Below are 16,906 nucleotides of genomic sequence, written 5' to 3' on the forward strand. Positions count from 1 at the left end.
TTCATTTATTAATTTATAATAAATGAAAAATTTCCGACCCTGGTGAGATTCGAACCCACAACCTTTCGGATTTTTTCGATCCAAAGGCAGGCGCTCTTACCACTGAGCCACGGAGGGGGGTAAATATTATATTTATATATCAGCGTCTCTCAAAATTTGGCGCCCCCAAATTCTGGCGCCCCGGGCGGTCGCCCGGCTCGCCCGCCCCTTTATCCGGCGCTGCTTTAAGGCACTAGTGCTTTAAAATTTTTATGGCACTGCAATTCGTATTGATCGTATAGGCAATTTTGATGTAATGTCAAAAAAATATAAAAATGGAATGTCAGTCAAGTTCAAGTAAAAGTTTTTGTAGATATTGTCCTGTAATTACGTTTGTAGAAAAAACATTGCATGATATGCGTGTTAAAAAGTGCATTTTTAAGGCACTCATGTGAATTGCAGAACTCGCTGTCGCTCATTCTGCAAACTTTCACATGCGTGCCTTAAACGTGTACTTTTAACACTTATATCATAAATAACTATTGAAATACTGATTACAAAAATTTATAGTATTTTAAGCCTTTCTGAGAGCATATGCGCAAAAATTTCGCTCGAATTATTTTTAAATGCGTTCATTTTTTTCGAATACTGAGAAAACCTTAAGTACTTTTAAAAAATTTAAACGCAGAAAGAAATATTACTGTATTATCCATGGTCGAAAGTCCTTGAGAACTTCTATAATATTTATTTTAATAAGTCACCGGGGTGAAAAAAAAAATAGTCTGATTTTTAATTTTAAATATATATTACAAAAGAAACTTTTTGTTCATTATAAGGGACTTTCTGCCTCGGGAATAATGTAGTCTTCTATTTTGCGTTTAAATATTTTAAAAATACCTATTAGTTATCTCAGGATTCGAAAAAAATAAATGCGTTTAAAAAGAACTCGACCGAAATTTTGCGCCTACGCTCTCAAAAAGGATTAAAGTATTAAACATTTTTGTACTGTTTGAATTTATGCGACGATTGACGATCCACTGTTTTAAAGATTGGTTGAACAGATGTTGCCAGTTGTATGGTCCTCACTATGTGTATCGTAAGTTATTCAACAGGGCATAGAATATACATGGTTAGAAAATATACGCCAAAGTCAGCGCCTCTATGCGGAAAATCTCTGAACTAAAAATTGATGTGGACCATACAAAGTGAGGTCCCACTTTTTTTGTAAAAAAACAGTGTTTGCTATCAGTACATGTCTACGAAAAAGTCTTACATTGATTGACTAAGTGAGGTCCGTATACTGGACCTCACTTTGTACAGGACCTCACTTCAACCGCAGTTTCTTTTGATATGTGGCTCACTTCATACGCTGGGAGTAAATATATATATATATATATATATATATATATATATATATATATATATATATATATATATATATATATATATATATATATATATATATATATATATATATATTGTTATATTTCTATTTGATATAAAAATTAAAATTTGATAACTATAAACAAAATTCACTTTAATATAAAATATTTTCAATTTTCTCAACCACGGGCATATAAATTTAGAACAACCTGTATACAACAAATTGTTATATGTAATTTTAAGAAGTGATTAGAATAAGCGTACGAAACTCGGAACAATGTGCTTAGAATAAACAAAGTGAATGACGCGTACCATTATCGTTTCTTCGCGGAAGGTCGATCATTAGCCTATGCTAAATAAAACTCAGTGAAATAGATGATAGTTCATTATCGTTTTTCGCGGAAGGTTTCGATCATTAGCCTATGCTGAATAAGACTCATTTGAAAGAGAGAATAGGTCATTAAAATTTGTAAATAATAGAAAGTAAGTTTAGAATGGGAATTAAATATTTTCTTTTGAAATCCATTAAGCATATTTAGAAAGATTAAAAATTGGTTTTGGGGAATACTGCGAATGAGAGTTGGTGGTGGAAGATTGATTTGTGAATCTGGAAGGGATATTTAGAAAGTAGGTGAATGAATGACAAAGTGAGATCAGAATGTTTTGAGCTGTCGAGAAGTGAAGTCGAGTAGTAGACGGTAGTGTACGGAGAGTGAGAAAGCCGGTGTAGTTCCGTGAGTGTGGAGTATCTATCGTGGAACGAGAAGTAGGCCAGGTCGAGAGTAAAAGAACCTCCTGAGCCAAGAGTGTCCCGGTAGCTGATAGCAGTTTCGAAAAAGGTAGAACACAGCATCACGACAGAAGCATGAACGAGATCTATTCGAGCTAGTTTTTCAAAGGAGAACATTACTGGAAGCCAGGACGAGGTTTGATCGCAGCCAAGGATAGCAGGAAACGGGTTTTGTGTGAGGACATTTTCAGTTCACCAGGAAAAGGTCAGTCTCATTTGTTTGGACATGAATGTATGGGTTTTTTCGTATTAAATTCCACATAAAAAATTTGAATAACATAATCAATTATATCAGAAAAGCTTCATCAAACTTAAATAGAGTTGTTCCTAATAACTCCTAATAGTTAAATGTTAATAAAAACTTTCAATTGAAAACCAAAAGGAAATAAGATTCCCATTTGTAAATGTTATGTTTAAGAATAATAAGAAATAGCAAATATTAAGCATTGATTGCCTTTTAAATAAAATAAAAAATATTTTGATTATAATTGTAACCCATATGTGTATTTTTTTTTACTCTTTTCTTTTCTATCCCGATTAGGAACCATTAAGAAATATTTAGAAGCCACGAAAGTAAGTAATTAATTTATAATTCGCCCTGAGATTGAAAACATATTGATATGTGATCTGGTTAATTAATTAGATTAGTATTAATACATTGATTAAATTAAGTGACATATAAGAATATTATCTCATATCAAAAATCAAGATCACATCAACTGTCGTCCAACGTGGAAAGCATTGTAAAGTATTTCTAGTGGCAAATTTGAAGGATAGAAAGAGTAAAGCCGGTATTTGAAAATTTATATGCCTGTGGTAAAAAGTGAGATACTTACATTTGATAACATAAAATTTTAGATCTCTTTAGGTACAAATTTTACATAACTGATTTAATATTTTATTTTTACGATATTTACATTTGATATATTTATTGACAATTTATAATATTTGGGTGAGAAAAAGTCGTCTTGGTAACATACTAGTAAAATTTCATATTTGGCGGGGACAGTACTTCTTGAAAACAAATGTCTGTGACAAGAAGCCAAAGCAAGGACAACAAAAAACAAAAAGAACATTCAGACCAAGAAGATATTTTAGACAAGACAATCATGGCATCAGAACAGCAAGAATTATCAGGAATAGATAAACTATTACAACTGATGCAACTCCAGTCACAAAAAATGGATGAAGCAAAAAGGACAATGGATAAAAATCAGGAGGAAACAAAACTAGCAATGGATGAAGCAAAAAGGACAATGGATAAAAATCAAAATGAAACACAACAAAAAATGGATGAAACACAACAAAAATTGGATCAAAAAATGGATGAAACACAACAAAAAATGAAACAAGCAATAGAAGAGAACAACAAGAAAATGGAGGAACGCATAGGAAAGTATGAAAAGGAAGTAAAAGGATTTTTGACAATGATCAAGAACGATATGGGACAACAGGAGACAGAGATTAAAGAAATCAAAAGCAAAATAAAGGAGATAACGAATTGCCAGAAAAAAGAAATGGAAAGTTTGGAAAACAAGTTGCAAAACGCTATTCAAGCAGACATAGAAGAAGTGGAAAGAAAGATTGCGGAAATCAATACGCAACAGAATGTCGGAGAAAGAAGAGAAATGGTTATACATAGCACAGATGACGTGAAGATAAGGTTTGGCGGGGATGTAAGAAGATTACACCCAGTGCCGTTCATAAATAGCCTGAAAAAGAAAATACAGCACATCGGAAATTTCGAAACAGCAAAAGAAACTATCAGAAACCATCTCAAATATGAAGCAAGCCTATGGTTCGATAGCAAAGAAGAAGAATTCGGCAATTGGCAATAATTTGAACAAAAATTTTTGAATTATTTCTGGGGAAAAGTCCAACAATTGGAAATTAACAAGGAATTGCAAAATGGGAAATACAATGATAGGATGGGTGTATCAGAAAGGACATATGCTTTGCAAATTTACAATAATGCAAAACATTTACAATATAATTACTCATCGGAACAATTAGTCGAACTGATTGCAAGACATTTCGAGGAAACGCTGGAAGACCATATCACATTGCAAAATTACAAAGACATAGATAGTTTATGCCAATTCCTACAAATAAGAGAATCACGTCTAAGAGAAAGAAAATCAAGAAGGTCGCGAGAAGATTACAGGCCCCGAGAAACACAAGATTACAGAGATAGAAATCAAAATAGGAGAGACTATACAAGACGAGATTTTAATCCCAGAAGGGAAAACGAAAATAGAGACAACGGAAGAGGAAATTATGAACAAAGAAATAGGCAATGGAATGAGGACAGAAATCGAGAATACCAGAATAGAAACACCACACGCTCAAATCAAGAAAACAGAAATAATGGTAGACAAAATGAACAGGGATATCGAGAAAACCGAAACAGATCCGACAGACCAAGAGAAAATAGAAGAGAAGTAAATAATACCCAGACAGATGAATATGACGGAGAGAGACATTATGACGAAAATATAAACAACGATGAGCAACCGGCGTCTTTTCACGACGGCGCTCACTAAAAACCAAAAATCAAACAGGAATCTTTTGTCACCCCAAGGAGTTTATTAAATTGGCAGGAAACAACGAAAAGAAAAATGGAGTTAATTTAAAATTTGTGGATGGATTTATCAACGAGAAACCAATTAAAATTATGATAGACACTGGATCTGAAATAACATTGGTCAACAGAAAACTAATAGAAGAAGTTAACTTAACAAATTTAATTTACAAAATACCTAGGGTAAATTTAGTGGGCGCAAACAAACGGACATTGGCAACTATAAATGAAGGCATACGAGTAATGGTACGACTGGGTAAGAATATGTATGCACTACAATGTGTAATAATGCCAAACATGTCGCATGACATGATAGTAGGAGTGGACGAATTGGCAGAAAAACATGTAGTGATAGATTTTAAAAATAATACGATGAAACTAACAGAAGAAAAAGAAAAAGAACAGGACAAGGAACATGAGAAACAAAATACGGACGAATCAGGTAAAGAACAAACAGTGGAAATGAATTTGGCAGCGAAGCAAGGACAAAGAAGAAAAAGGAGAAAAGGTCAGAAAAAGATAAAAGAAAATGAAACCTGTGGCTCCTCAAAAGAAGAGTTGAGCCCAGAAGAAGAAAATTTGAGAGTATCAGAAACAAAGGAAACCTGGGATTCCTCAAAAGAAGAGACGGGCTCAGGAGAAGAAGAAATAAAGCTAAAAAATGAAAGTGAAAAGAATATGATTGAAACAGTGGTATTTGAAGAGGAGGTATATGCAAACGAGGATGCAGAATGCACGGTAAACATGTGTGAAGAATCTGAGAAAAAAGACAGAAAATTGATATGTGGAGAAGGGAAAGAAAAAGAATTGCGGTTGATGTTAAGAAACTACGAAAATTTGATCAATGAGGAAAACAGAGTGGCTAAAAAGTACGAACATTCATTTGAGGTGAAAAACTTGGGAAATTTTCGATCAAAGACTTACCCGATTCCATACAAGTATCGACAAGAGGTGAAAGAAGAAATAAATAAAATGTTGGAAGATCAAATCATCGAAAGATGTGATTCACCGTATGTTAACCCGATTGTGATAGTAAAGAAAAGCAGTGGAGAATTGAGATTATGTTTAGATGCCAGGAATATCAACCAGCACACTGTATCACAATATGAATCACCTCTAAACATCGAGGCCATTTTTGGAAGAATCACCGGGTCACACATATTTTCGAAAATTGACTTAAAACACAGTTTTTGGTTGATACCGTTAGCTGAAAAGTGTAGAAACTACACCGCTTTTTCTATTGATGGTATTGTCTACCGGTTTAAGGTAGTGCCGTTTGGATTGCAGAGTGCTTGTGCTGCACTCGTCCGAGCTCTACATACCATTTTGAATCGCCACGAAGATTTCATAGTTCATTATATCGATGATTTATTAATTTTTTCACAAGATACTCAGAGTCATCTGAAACACATAGAAATAATTCTGGAAGAATTGGACACAGCGGGATTGAAATTAAACATTGAAAAATGTCAATTTTTTCAAAAAGAAGTCATTTATTTGGGTTTTAAATTGGACACCAAAACAGTAAGATTATCCGAAGACAGAGTCAAGCTCATAGATGAATACCCAAGACCAACGAATTTGAAAACATTGAGAGGTTTTCTTGGCACGATTAATTATTTTAAAAAACTGATTCCCGATTTGAGCCAAAAGGAAATCCCTCTGATAAAGTTGCTTAAAAAAGGAATAAAATGGAATTGGAAAGAAGAACAGGAGGAAGCTTTCGAAACATTAAAACGAGAATTCGCAAAAGGAACGAAAATATACCACCCCATTTACAATTTACCTTTTATACTCCGAACTGATGCGTCCATACAAAAATTTGCAGGAGTTCTGTCTCAAATACAAAACGACCAAGAAGTGCCGATATGTTTTATATCGCGAGTGACTAAAACACATGAGAGAAAATATAGTGTTACAGAATTGGAGTTTGCCAGTGTACTATATTGCGTAAACAAATTGAGGTTTTACTTATTGGGAGCAAAATTCACAATCGAAACAGACCATGCAGCTTTAGTACATATCATGAAGAATAGATTAGTAAATAATAGAATACATAGAGGCATTCTATTATTACAGGAGTATGATTTTGAGTTCCGATATATAAAAGGAAAAGACAACATAATAGCCGACGCTCTAACACGGGATGACGACACGGGAAAAAAGGAAACAATTACTCTACAGGTGGGACTAAATAGATTAATACAAGAAGAAGGGATATATTCGTTAAATGAGATAAGGACAAACCAAGAAGACCTAGAGGAAAGAGAGAAAAGAAGAGCGGAAGTAGAAAATGACATATATTTTAAGAGAATAGACGGAAAGGAACTATATTTAGTGACACAGACATTGGCCGAAAAGATAATAAAGAAATTACATGAGGACAATGGGCATATCGGTAGCAGAAAAGTTTGGCTCGTTTTTAGGGAAAATTACATCAGCCGACAGGATTACCGCATTGCAAAGGAAATTACCCAGAAGTGCGATGTATGTCAAAAATATAAGAGTCGGAATTTCAAAAACGAAAATGTTGCCAAAAATATTGAAGCCCGAAACAAACTAGACATTGTAGCAATAGATATGTTAAGCGATCTAATTATGACCACTAAAAGGAACAAACATATTCTGGTAATGGTGGATGTGTTTTCAAAATACGTAAAATTATATAGTTGCCGCACCACAAAGGGGGAGGAAATATTAAGAAAAATCGACAATTTTATAGCCATAGTAGGAACACCAAAAAAGATTCTACTGGACAATGCAACGTATTTCCGAAATGATCGTTTCAAGGGACAACTTCGAGAACGAGGAATAGAGACAAATTTTGTCAGCATCAGGCATCCACAGAGTAATCCTTCGGAACGATTCATACAGGAAGTGACGAAATTTCTTCGCATTGCAACAGATGGTCAACATCGCCACTGGGACAGGAAAATGGCGGAAATAGAAAGGTATCTAAATACAATTCCGAGCACAGTAACAAAAGAGACCCCAGAATACATCATGAAGGGTGTATGGCCGATAAGGCCATGGGAAGACCAAGAGCCAAAAGAATATCAACAGGTGATTGAAACCGTACAGAGAAGATTACGGCGAAGCAACGAAAAATATATCCAAAGACAGGAACAAAATAGAAAAAGAAGACCAGTGACTTTCCAAAAGGGTGAAAAAGTACTCGTGAGGGCATTACGAGTATCAAATCTTCCTGGGGGCATTTGCGCAAAGTTGATGCCTGTTTTCGAAGGCCCGTACATCGTGAATAATGAAAATGGGATAAATAGTTATGAGTTGAGGCACAGGAACTCGGAAAAGATCCGAGGAATTTATAATATTCACGATGTATACAAATATCACGAATAAAAGACAGAATTACATGAAGTAGATAGTAAGTTAGGGTATAAGACATAGATTAAAGTAAGGAAATATACAGGGAGTTGGTTTTGCCTCGAGAAAATTTATTTAAAAATGCAGATAAATTTTATCGAATACAAGGCGGGGATTTGTTATATTTCTATTTGATATAAAAATTAAAATTTGATAACTATAAACAAAATTCACTTTAATATAAAATATTTTCAATTTTCTCAACCACGGGCATATAAATTTAGAACAACCTGTATACAACAAATTGTTATATGTAATTTTAAGAAGTGATTAGAATAAGCGTACGAAACTCGGAACAATGTGCTTAGAATAAACAAAGTGAATGACGCGTACCATTATCGTTTCTTCGCGGAAGGTCGATCATTAGCCTATGCTAAATAAAACTCAGTGAAATAGATGATAGTTCATTATCGTTTTTCGCGGAAGGTTTCGATCATTAGCCTATGCTGAATAAGACTCATTTGAAAGAGAGAATAGGTCATTAAAATTTGTAAATAATAGAAAGTAAGTTTAGAATGGGAATTAAATATTTTCTTTTGAAATCCATTAAGCATATTTAGAAAGATTAAAAATTGGTTTTGGGGAATACTGCGAATGAGAGTTGGTGGTGGAAGATTGATTTGTGAATCTGGAAGGGATATTTAGAAAGTAGGTGAATGAATGACAAAGTGAGATCAGAATGTTTTGAGCTGTCGAGAAGTGAAGTCGAGTAGTAGACGGTAGTGTACGGAGAGTGAGAAAGCCGGTGTAGTTCCGTGAGTGTGGAGTATCTATCGTGGAACGAGAAGTAGGCCAGGTCGAGAGTAAAAGAACCTCCTGAGCCAAGAGTGTCCCGGTAGCTGATAGCAGTTTCGAAAAAGGTAGAACACAGCATCACGACAGAAGCATGAACGAGATCTATTCGAGCTAGTTTTTCAAAGGAGAACATTACTGGAAGCCAGGACGAGGTTTGATCGCAGCCAAGGATAGCAGGAAACGGGTTTTGTGTGAGGACATTTTCAGTTCACCAGGAAAAGGTCAGTCTCATTTGTTTGGACATGAATGTATGGGTTTTTTCGTATTAAATTCCACATAAAAAATTTGAATAACATAATCAATTATATCAGAAAAGCTTCATCAAACTTAAATAGAGTTGTTCCTAATAACTCCTAATAGTTAAATGTTAATAAAAACTTTCAATTGAAAACCAAAAGGAAATAAGATTCCCATTTGTAAATGTTATGTTTAATAGCCACTTTACACCATGCAACTAATTGCGCAATTAATTGCACAATTTCTTGCAGCAATAGAAATTGCATCGTGTCATACGCGAATTGCACATAAAAGCTGCAACTTCTTGCAGCAATTTCTTGCTTCAAGAAGTTGCAGCTAGATAGAACATGTCCTATTTTTCATGCAATTTTTTCTGCAATTTGGGTATATTTTTAGTAACTTTTAAGGCTACACTGTTTGTTTTGACATTCTGTCATCCTAAATTTCAAACTAAACAATTTTTGACAAAACTAGAGGAACTTTTTACCAATTTCACGCTTCACAGATAACATTATTCTGGGGGATAACTTTAATTATGCAACATAGGGATTAAAGAATCTATATTCTATTTTTATTTCTTTTGTATTTAACAACTTGTTTCCTTTTGTAAATGAATAATGTATTATAGGTATACTTGCATTAGGTATTAATTGATTTTGTTATACATAATACATATTATACTTTTCTCAAATTATAATCTAACATTTTCAATCTAATATATCTGATAACTCTACTAAAAAATTACATTTCTAATTTATAAAAACAACATAACCCAAAACTTATGGTATGTCAAAGTTTCTGTCCATTTCATGTCAGTTTATGCAATTACTTGCACTGTGTAATCACTTTATTGCAGAAAGCTAGTTGCAACTTATTGCAGAAGTTCTTGCTGCAAGAACTTGTGCAATAAATTTCGCAATTACTTGCATCGTGTAAAGTGGCTATAAGAATAATAAGAAATAGCAAATATTAAGCATTGATTGCCTTTTAAATAAAATAAAAAATATTTTGATTATAATTGTAACCCATATGTGTATTTTTTTTACTCTTTTCTTTTCTATCCCGATTAGGAACCATTAAGAAATATTTAGAAGCCACGAAAGTAAGTAATTAATTTATAATTCGCCCTGAGATTGAAAACATATTGATATGTGATCTGGTTAATTAATTAGATTAGTATTAATACATTGATTAAATTAAGTGACATATAAGAATATTATCTCATATCAAAAATCAAGATCACATCAATATATATATATATATATATATATATATATATATATATATATATATATATATATATATATATATAACATTTAACAGGTCGATTTTTATTTTTGCAGTCATTTGGCATCACCTAGAAATGCTATCATTTTCTAGGTATAATCCGTGAATGTTCGCTTAGTACACTTCTTTAAGCTTGGCACCGTTGTCGGATTTTCAGTAATCCGATTTATTTATATATTTTATTCCTTACACTATAACGACAATTTGACCCCCGTAGGTCAAAAACATTGCTTAAACATCACTTTGGCAACAACAGGATGTTGCCAAGATATACATTTTTACGGAAAAGACAGTACCTAGTTAGATACATAATATCGATCGCTTCACGTTACAAGTCTTCCACTCGCACTCAGGTAAAAACCAGTTGTAGGCTCTTTTGTCTGAACGGGTCCCTGAATGAGTTTAATAATTCACTTTTATTGTGTATTTTGTTTCGTTTAGTTGAAATATCAGATTTTGTTTGTAACGAATTTCATAATAGATATTTAAATTATTTTTTTGTTAACAAAAACAAATTTTAAAGTTTGACATTTGAAAAATTAATTTTATATTGCCATTTTCATGACATGGTCAATGGTTAATTGCATTTATAATAATTTAATGGGGCATTGCGAAACAATATACAGTGCGTCCATAAAGTAACGCATAAATTCATTATTTCACAAACCGGACACTTTCAGGAAAAATACCGAAACAGGTCGATTTTTATTTTTAAATTACAATTTATTGGCATACATATCATACTAGTGACGTCATCCATCTGGGCGTGATGACGTAATCGTTGATTTTTTTAAATAAGAATAAAGGGCATGTAATAGCTCATTTGAAAGGGTATGTAATTCTCTATTCAATAATATAATTTTTAATATAATTATTTATACAGGGTGTCCAAAAAATGTTATTTAAATTAAATTAATTGGTATAAAAAGATGAATGTATGTAATTTGTTTAATTCTAAATATATTTTATTGGTGCCAGCAAACATAAAAATGTTTTATTTAAAACCTAAATATTGATTTTCGCTTAAGCGTAATCTTAAACTTCCAAGAGGCAGGTGGATGGCAGCTCTAACATTTAATTTTCTGACAAAAGTAAAACGAATTTTGAATTAAATAAGTTACATACATTTTTCTTTTTGTCTCAATTAATTTAATTAAAGAATTCTTTTTGGACACCCTGTATATATAATTATGTTATTGTTTGTATTAGTAAATAGAGAATTAAATACCCTTTCAAATGAGCTATCACATGACCCCTATTCTCATTTAAAAAATTCATCGATTACGTTATCAAGCCCAGATGGATGACATCACTAGTATGATATGTAATATGCCAAAAAATTGTAATTTAAAAATAAAAATCGACCTGTTTCGAAAATTTTCCTTAAAGTCGCCGGTTTACGAAATAATGAAATTATGCGTTACTTTATGGAAGCACTGTATGTTACAATGTGTAAATTTTTCAGGAAACGTAAAAATCTTTCCATTAGTAGTTAGAGATTCTGATAGTAATACTATATTTTATATAAGTATTATGGGTTATAAATGCATCTATTAGGTCTGGATCCCGCGTATGAAAAAAAAGTTGATTAATAGCAAGCTGAAAATTTGTTAATAGCTTAAGGGTGTTTAGTCGGATAAACTTTTATATATGGGAACACTGGAACAGGGGCAGTTTTAATTGTGAAACAGGTTGAAAATTTGGAACGGTCACACCACGAAAACGGCACATTTATTTTGTCCGACATAACAGACTTAAACTCTCCGAATAGAGATTAAACTCTCATGCAAAAATTAGACTGCTATTTATCACCTGTCATAATTCCTGTCATTTGACATATTCTACATGCTCTACTCATTAAAAGGCCCATTTGGTGATAAATAGCAGTCTAATTTTTGCATGAGAGTTTAATCTCTGTTCGAAGAGTTTAAGTCTGTTCTGTCGGACAAAATACATGTGCCGTTTTCGTGGTGTGACCGTTTCAAATTTTTAACCTGTTCCAAAATTAAAACTGCCCCTGTTCCAGTGTTCCCATATATCAAAGTTTATCCGACTAGACACCCTTAAGCTATTAACAAATTTTCAGCTTGCTATTAATCAACTTTTTTTTCATACGCGGGATCCAGACCTATATCTGAAAGACCAAAAAAGTTTAAATGTTGCTTATTTTTTTGATATTATGTTTTAAAGTTTGTGGACTTATGTTGTTTTCGAAATGAAACCATAATTGGTAAAGTTTTTTCTTTATTCTCAACAAGAAACAGTCATAATACGGACAACGCACACATCTTATGGAAAATATAATGTCACTCAAATTCAATAAAATTTATACGAATAGATCCGTTTTAATTTACCGATCAAATCTTATCATTGCGCCAACTCTTAATTATGATTAATTACGGCGCAAATTGCAATTAAAGTTTATCGAAATCACATTTTTGGAGTCCATAAAGTGTTAAAAGTGTTAAAGTTACAATCATTATTGCTCCGAGTGCTATTCATAAGAGCTTAAATCCCGATGGGCCTAAGCGGATTAGTGAAACTAATCCGCTGATTTATGGAGTACCGAAAATCTGGGTAGTTTAAAATATTTTTTCTCTCTCTAACTTATGTACCTACCCATTTGATTTCAGATTTATTTGTATCAATTTCTGCTCTTATTTTTGAAAATAGAGAGTTGGCGCAATGATAAGATTTGATCGGTAAATTAAAACGGATCTATTCGTATAAATTTTATTGAATTTGAGTGACATTATATTTTCCATAAGATGTGTGCGTTGTTTTCGAAATGAAACCATAATTGGTGAAGTTTTTTCTTTATTCTCAACAAGAAACAGTCATAATACGTAGAAATTTATACTAAATTTAAAATCCAGATTCAGTAGAAATAAACAAACCAAGACACGTTAAATGCTACTAGGAGCACTCCCGAATCATAATTATTTACAATGTATTGTTATATTTCTATTTGATATGAAAATTAAATTTTGATGGTTGTAAACAGGATTCAATTTAATATAAAATATTTTCAATTTTCTCAACCACGGGCATATAAATTTAGAACACCCTGTATACAACAAATTGTTATATTTAATTTTAAGAAGTGATTAGACGGAACTCGGGACAGTGCGCTTAAAATAAACAAAGTGAATGACGCGTACCATTATCGTTCTTCTCGGAAGGTCGATCATTAGCCTATGCTAAATAAAACTCAGTGAAATAGATGATAGTTCATTATCGTTTTTCGCGGAAGGTTTCGATCATTAGCCTATGCTAAATAAGACTCATTTGAAAGAGAGAATAGGTCATTAAAATTTGTAAATAGTAGAAAGTGATTTTAGAATGGGAATTAAATATTTTCTTTTGAAATCCATTAAGCATATTTAGAAAGATTAAAAATTGGTTTTTGAGGAATACTGAGAATGAGAGTTGGTGGTGGAAGGTTGATTTGTGAATCTGGAAGGGATATTGAGAAAGTAGGTGAATGAATGACAAAGTGGGATCAGAATGTTTTGAGCTGTCGAGAAGTGAAGTCGAGTAGTAGACGGTAGTGTTCGAGGAGTGAGAAAGCCGGTAGTTCCGTGAGTGTGGAGTATCTATCGTGGAACGAGAAGTAGGCCAGGTCGAGAGTAAAAGAACCTCCTTGAGCCCAGAGTGTCCCGGTAGCTGATAGCAGTTTCGAAAAAGGTAGAACACAGCATCACGACAAAAGCAGGAACGAGAGCTATTCGAGCTAGTTTTTCAAAGGAGAACATCACTGGAAGCCAGGACGAGGTTTGATCGCAGCCAAGGATAGCAGGAAAGGGTTTTGTGTGAGGACATTTTCAGTTCACCAGGAAAAGGTCAGTCTCATTTGTTTGGACATGAATGTATGGGTTTTTCGTATTAAATTCCACATAAAAAATTGAATAACATAATCAATAATATCAGAAAAGCTTCATCAAACTTAAATAGAGTTGTCCCTAATAACTCCTAATAGTTAAATGTTAATAAAAACTTTCAATAGAAAACCAAAAGGAAATAAAATTCCCAGTTGTAAATGTTATGTTTAAGAATAATAAGAAATAGCAAATATTAAGCATTGATTGCCTTTTGAATAAAATAAAAAATATTTTGATTATAATTGTAACCCATATTTGTATTTTTTTTACTCTTTTCTTTTCTATCCCGATTAGGAACCATTAAGAAATATTCAGAAGCCACGAAAGTAAGTAATTAATTTATAATTCGCCCTGAGATTGAAAACATATTGATATGTGATCTGGTTAATTAATTAGATTAGTATTAATACATTGATTAAATTAAGTGACATATAAGAATATTATCTCATATCAATAATCAAGATCACATCAGTATATACATTGTAAATTCCAAGTCATGATTTCCAAAGTTTACACATTGTAAATTATGATTCGGGAGTGCTCCTAGTATCATTTAACGTGTCTTGGTTTGTTTATTTCTACTGCATCTTTACTGTTTCTGTTAACTAATCTAAACGTAGAGATATTTTTTGAGATTCTTTAACTCTTTCAATGCTGGGGTTTGTCACATCCCACCTGTCTGTTAGTGGCAAAAAAGTTCACCTGTCGGATGCCGGGTTAAAACATGACAAATTAGATGTGGAATGAAAGCTTATAACCCAAAGATGGTACTAAAGGTGAGAAATTTGGCCTCCGACTTCAGGATAAAGAGTTGCAACCCGAAGTATTGTTCTAAATTCGCAGAAATAGTACAAACTATGTATTACTCGACGCGCCTTAGAAAGACGAGAACAAATATTTATGCCTGTCCGGTTTTATGCCTGTCTGTCCGTCCGTCTGTCAGATATAATCACAGAGGTTGAATGAAAGATTATAACCCATAGATGGTACTAGCGATTAGAAATTTGACGCGCATTAGAAAAATGAGAACAAAGAAATACTTTTTTTAGTTTTACACCACTTCCGGTTAAAATGGTGTACCCGGAAGTGACACACATAGTCACAGAAAAATATACTTGATCATTTACGTGTATTAAGAGGTCGAAACCGATTTTTTTTAATTCTGGTTTTGATGTCATATGCGGTTAAAAAATTGTCTGGAAGTGGAAGAAACCAGTTTAATAGTTGTCCCCTTCGAGTAGCGAAAAATAAACAATACTTTGTAAAAACATTCAACATTGGTTGATATTCCGCTGTTTTCATATTATTTATTGACCTAAGTTTTTGTAAAATGCACTAGTCTTTTTTAAAGATATCATTGGACAATTTACTCACTGTTTTTGGATTTTACAAAATCGCTTGGATTGGCATGAAATTTGACATAAGCATAGCTAACATGTCAAAGAAAAAAGTGATATTGTGCCAGTGTGTGCTTTTTTCTGGGGATGAGTACCACCCCCTTCTCGAGTGTGAAAAAATATAGGTAAAAATATGTCCGTAAGTGGATAAACTAATTAAATTCCTTGTATTTTTTGTTTTTAGATGGTTTTTCGTAAATAAATCAAAAAGTAAGTATTTGATCGAAAAAACTATTCTTAGCAAATATAAAGCTTATAAAACAGTAAAAAAAATTATGTATGTATGAAGTCTGGACACACAATAAAAACAGAGTTGGAGCTGAACAACAGTTGGTTCTTATTCGTCGAATTCCAAATCGACTAGTTCAACGTAAAATATCCAAAAAATAACGCACTTTTCGGGGAAAACTCGCCACAAATTTTTTAAAGTGTTTAAAAAAGTTTTATTTTTGTTATTTAAAAAGTATCTATTCTATCACCATCAGCATCAAAAGTAAGTTACGCTTTAAATAAAATATGTCCCTTTTTTTGCTAAAAGAAATCGTGAAAATCACCACCTAATTAGCATTCCATATGAAATTAATAGTTACCGCCCTAGTTAATTTACTTATATTATACTGTTTATATGATCTATAAGATTTATTGGCAAGAAATGCTTATTAAAAAAAATTGGTTTTAAAATAAAAAAATTTTAATTTTGAAAAAAAATGCCTTGGTTTAAAATAACTTAAACATTAGTGATACTAAATATCTCAAAGAGTAAAAAATGTACATATCACATAAACAATACATAAGTAAATTAGGCGGTGATTTTTACATTTTTTTAACAAAAAAGAGACTTCATTTTGATGCTAACTAACTTTTGATGCTAGAAACGTTTATAAAAATACAAATAAAACTTTTTAGACATTTTATAACAGTTGTAAGTCATGAGTTTTTCCCGAAAAGTGCTTCGTTTTATGGTTATTTCATGTTAAAATATTCGATTTGTATTTTGACGAAGTAGAACCTGCTTTTCATTAAGGTGATACAGTAGCGATCAACAGGTAGCCAAAACGCGTTCCAAGATTGCGGCTGTAATTTTGAATATTTTTTCGAGATATTTGGCACACGTATTCGTAATATAATAAAGAATGGCGGTACAGAGCCGAATTTGAAAAATATATTAATATGTGGAAATTACTCTGTAATT

The sequence above is a fragment of the Diabrotica virgifera genome, chromosome 6 (genome assembly GCF_917563875.1).
Source record: "Diabrotica virgifera virgifera chromosome 6, PGI_DIABVI_V3a".
NCBI lineage: Eukaryota > Metazoa > Arthropoda > Insecta > Coleoptera > Chrysomelidae > Diabrotica > Diabrotica virgifera.